The sequence below is a fragment of the Chenopodium album genome, chromosome 5, assembly GCF_948465745.1.
Source record: "Chenopodium album chromosome 5, dcCheAlbu1.1, whole genome shotgun sequence".
In the NCBI taxonomy this organism is placed as follows: domain Eukaryota; kingdom Viridiplantae; phylum Streptophyta; class Magnoliopsida; order Caryophyllales; family Amaranthaceae; genus Chenopodium; species Chenopodium album.
This window is the reverse complement of record NC_137838.1, coordinates 4271086-4276678: the sequence shown is the minus strand read 5'-3', so window position 1 is coordinate 4276678 and position 5593 is coordinate 4271086. Positions and strand designations below refer to the sequence as shown.

Sequence of the window (5593 nt, the reverse complement as noted above, 5' to 3'; positions counted from 1 at the left end):
CTACAAGTATTATTGTTTATAAACAATTTTTGCGATAATTACAAAAATATTTAAATTATTATATCATAGAAAACTTGCTATCAATGAACTAACAAAGCCATGATCGTTGCATGTTGAACATTTTTCATGCCCTCTAATATTGCCATGATTTACAATCTTCTTAACCGAGACTTCAAGAGAGTTTATCAATATGTTGTAACCGTGAAGAAGATAACCGATTGATTCATTTGATTATAAATCATATACCAACTCGAACAAATCTCATACAGAGACATATACTGCACTTAATTGTCGTAGAATTTGGATAGAATATAAAATGGGCCTGGGCAACCCGAATAAGGAAGAGGAGAGTTTGGTCCACAAACTAGGCTTTGGTGCGTTCTTCCATAGGAGTTACTTATCTACCTTATAAAGTGAAACCACATATCCTCTTTCTACAATGTGGGACACTCACAAGTGGGATACAATGGGTTACAGGATCGATAAAAAAATAACGTTAGAAGACATTATAGACTTATAGTCTTACACTAAAATTTCCTTTATTAGTAGGTTAGGTTCTGTTGAAGGATCATCTCAACCAAAAGGTTAAGCTGATAGTTAAGGCCCAGGAATATGTTATATACACCCGGCGCGAATTAATTCCACTTTAAAGGAGGGGTGGATGAGATTCGAACCCGTTACCTTTATGTCACGTTGGCTCTGATACCATGTTGAAGGACCATCTCAACCAAAAGTTTAAGCTAATAGTTGAGGCCCAGAAATATGTTATATACTCTATCATTAGTTAGGACAAAATAGAAAACGCCATTTAAGTGATTAATTTACCATTATTCTATAATCATTAACTCGAAAAAGATTCAATTCCACCCTATAACCATATGATAGAGAGACATTTATCATTTTTTAAGTGATTTATTTACCATTCTTTTTATCAACGTGGAACACTCATATATATGTATTGATTGGAGATATAGTTATGCAATATTCAACACTAATATCAAGTAGATAATTAACATATACTTGTACTTTAACTAGAATATCCAATCTTTTACTGCATTATTTCCATTGAATTTTATTACATAAATTTAAACTATATATGTCCTAACAAAAGTTCTAAATTTTTTTTTTTTTTAAAACATCCTAACAAAAGTTTTAAAGGATAATATTTATTTTAAAAAAAATAATAATAATAAAAAAAAAAATTAAAGGATAATATATATACAGTATATAATAAACAATAATAAAAAAAAAAGGCGTGAATTTCCAATTTAAACTTCTTACCTTGCTGCATCAGATCATGAAAATGCTGAGGCTATGAACTCGTCACCATTGAAAAATATGAATTCCATGGAAGAGAAAGCCTAGCATGAAAATGGAGAGTTTGTCAAGTTAGCCTCGGAGACTGCCTGACACCAAATAATGCGGACCTTATTATCTTACAATACCTTCATCCAAAATTAATAGTCCCGTAATAGTTTTAATTAATATCACTATCACGTATAATATTGACTATTTATTCTGGATGAAGAGAGTACGTATTGACAAAGATTTAAAATCGACAAAATAATAGACGCAGGCAAGTCATCCTTGGCTACCAAACGATAAAACTCTCAACTTCATGTAAGGCCTCTCTTCCTCACAAATAAATGCCTTTTGCTTGAGTTGCTTATTCTAATGTTGAAGCCTCTCTATTTATACTAGAAGTTCAATATATTTTGTGACGTATATGTGAATCGACTTTATTTGCTGCATCTTATCTTAACTATTTTTTACCAAAATTGCCCATCTAGGGATTTATTCTTTCATGATATAGGGACCAAAACTTTGACTTGGAAATTAAATCATTGGTGATCTTGACATTTAATATGGAATAAAGTAGGAAATTAAAAATTGTCAACTAGGGCATGTAATATTTTTTTACATGGAATATAATCAAAACTTCCAGCAGTATACATACTAGCAATTAGCTTTCAAAATTGTGTCATTTTCTTGTCACTTTTTTTTTTTTTGATGGAATTTTCTTTTCTAAAGGTTACACCAAAAATAATTTCAAAAAAAAATTAACCATGAATTATTTATGCCAAGATGTGAGGATGTCCACTACACTCAGTATATTATGTTCATGGTCTAGTTACACTCATTTTTTGCTGGAAGCTTCCTAAATGAGCAAAAATATATTGGGAAAAAAAGCTTAATATGGAATTATTGCATTACAATATTAGCTTATGAATATATATACAAACATAAGATCAAAAGATTGATACAATTTGATTAATTAAATCTTGTCATTTATAATGATTAGCTGTCATTAAATCACAAAAAATCACAATCTCAACAATTATACAATTAATAATTACATTAAGTAATATTAGCTGAGAGTTGTACATAAGACGTTTGTGTATGGGAATTGAAGTGAAAACCATCCACGTACGAAAAGAAAAGGAGATGATGGCTACCTAGCTATATATGTGAATAATCTTACTAGACATATTGTATGTGTACATATAATTAGGCCAAATCCAAGCTAGTGTCATTTACTAGACATATTGTTTGTGTACATATATGTCATTTGCTAATCACTTAATTAGTGTTGATGAGAATGTGTTGATCATCTAAGCTAGTGTCATTTACTAATTTTAAATTAGAGGCCCCAAATACCCTCACTTGGTAGTAAGAGTCTTACCAAGTGAGCCAACACTTTATTAGTAACTCCATTCGCACTTATATAGGAAAAACAATGTTTTTTTCCTCCTTATACAGAGAATATTCTCCTTTCCCCACGTCATTTAATTTTGGACATTTCAAGCTACATAACTCGTTAATTAAATAAAAAAATATCACTAATTCATAACCAATGTTTTTGAAAAAGAACCCTTTCCTATACTATATCATACGTCTAAATTGGAGAATTTTTTTTCTCGACCTCACATATGTCCAGCTTTTTGACGCTCCTTAATCCTTATTAATTTTTGCTACATAATACTAGTATGTACTTCGTGTATGTGTATGTGTATGTCTAGTGTTTAATATGATTAAACAAAATTGACACTCGGATTATCATAAAGAAGGAATGGAATTTTCTTAGAATATAAAAAATTGCCAAAGAAAATTGTCCTATGGTCTTATTGTCCTAAAACATCATCATTGTATGCATGTCAAATACTCGTAGATCCATCGTAATTGCTGAAATTAAAGGAAAAAGTCATTTAGACAACACCTTGTACTACATATATGTTTATGTGTTAGTAAGAGCAAGTGCTTATAAAAGGTTTAATCGTAGGGATGTTGGACTATCTGTTAATAATACGTGAGTTAGTAGTTAATTAGTTCCTTAATGTACGTCTTTTCTTTATATATATAGTCGCTTTCTTGTGAATCTTTGCATTGTACGAGTATATATCCACTTTACTTTATTTTTCTTCATTTTTTCCTTAGGAATATTTGCAGCTTTGGTCATCCTTTTGAAAGAGGTCTACTTGAGTCTTTCAATACAGTATAAGACACACAAATTTCATGTCAACAATATAAAGGCATCATTATTAATTAGTACAAAGCATTATATTCAACAAAATAAAGGAATAATTAATCCTTATTAATTAGTACAAAGTACTCGTATATTACATTTTACAAAGTACACTTTAATTTTGATGAATTGAAGCGTCTATCTATGTGAAAAACATGCCACATGGTTAAAGTCTTGGCGAGTCGATCTGATAGGCTCAAGATCATACACTGATCCTGGTTGATAAAACAGTGGACCCTTACAAAGTACTGGACCAGGCTAAGGGTTCACATCTTTGAAAAGATGAGCATCTTGTAGCCATCATAGGAAAAGTACACAGTACAGTGTACAAAAAGTTAGGATATTCTTCTTCTCAGCTCTAAAACTTGACTTATAATAGGAAAAAAAAATGACTGTCAACGACGAAATCAATATTTTTAGTGTGGTGGCCTCGTAGAGATAGCAACATCTATACTCAATCGCCGATTAGCTTCTCGGTAAACATGATGAGAATTTACCTATGTAATATATGGTCGAGCAACTTCCCAATATAATCCATGCATGCACACATTGGACGTTCTCTTGATCCTGCAAAATATAAGTTGTGGTCAATGTCCTATTAATTAAATAAAGTAATAAACCCTCATTTTTTGGCATATTGGTGTTTCTATATAGTAACTAATGTAAATACATGTATGAGAATTTAAAAAAAGAATAAGATTGAAGAAGACGACAATAATGATGTTGCACATATATATTGTATGAGGATTATATTTAGAATCATGCTGTGGATTATGGAGTAATAGATTTTGAAAAGTTAAAAATTATATACATATAATGTAGAACACTATTGATTTGAGACATAAGTAAATCTAGCCCGAAATATCCATTTGTAAAATTAAAATTCAGATTTTTGTAATAAACATAGATTACAATTAAATCTATAAGAAATAACACTTTCAACATAAAATTACATACCTCATCGCCTCTTCACCCTAAATACTTCATAAAACTTACATACATTGATCAAACATGCAATATCCATGGAAGAGGAAAGCCTAGCATGAAAGTGAAGAGTTTGTCAAGATAGCCAAGGAGACTGCCTGGCACCAAATTATGAGGATAATATATATAGTCTTGTACTTTTTCTCCATCCGGATTTAGTTTCCACGTTAAACAATATCTATATAACATGATTATTCAACCCGGATATGATATAGAGAGTATAAAGACTTAATTAAGATCGACCCTCAAAATGAAAGAAGCAGGCAAGTCATCCTTGGCTACCAAACAATAAAACTCTCAACTTCATGTAAGGCCTCTCTTCCTCTCAATTTGCCTTTGTTGCTTGATGAGTTGCTCACTTCATTGTACGCTCCTCTATATATACTACGGAGTACATACGTAATAGCCAAACATAAGCTCATTATTTTGACTAATAAATATGCCGTTGGTGCATGGACCGCATCTTATCTTAGTTTTCTACCAGTAAAATTGCTTAAATTGGAATATATTCAATAATAATGTATAGAATAGACCAAAACCTTGACTTAGCTTGAAAATCATTTGTGATATTGACACCTGATTTGGAATAAATTTAAGTGGACCATAAATTGTCAACTGATCGTGCAATTTTATATCGATCTATGGACACGTGTTTATACAGTAACAAATATGCCTTTGTGGTTTATGCGGTCAACAATAGCATTATTGATTTTATATAATTTCTTTACTTTTATATGTAATTATATCATCTTTTGGCACACATTTTAAGGTGGAGATTTAAGATGGTAAACGAATGAATGAAGCTCTCCTTTATCGTTCACATGCGAGTTGCCCTGTAACCCAGCCCTATGCCCACATTGGAGAAAGAGGCAAGCAAATGGCCCTTTACATTACGAATTATTCCTATTTTTCTGTATCATCAAATGTTCTTAAGGAGTACTAGAGTAGTATGGAACCTCCTTTAAGTGGATTAAACTCTAATCCTCATCCTATTACGTGAGAGTGTGAATCATTATTACATGCATGCATGTTTGCCTTTGCTTGAGATGTTCACTTCATAGAAATACACATTTATATATCTAATGA

At 31.2% G+C, this 5593-nt stretch overlaps 1 long non-coding RNA gene across 1 annotated transcript; it reads right to left on the bottom strand.

Moving 5' to 3' along the window:
• Nucleotides 1-3536: 3536 nt before the first annotated feature.
• LOC145630121 (uncharacterized) lies at nucleotides 3537-4881 on the bottom strand. The gene is made up of 2 exons (XR_014112010.1): nucleotides 4481-4881; nucleotides 3537-4090 (listed from the first exon to the last, which is right to left on the bottom strand). It is a non-coding gene; the product is annotated as an uncharacterized LOC145630121 (long non-coding RNA).
• Nucleotides 4882-5593: the final 712 nt, after the last annotated feature.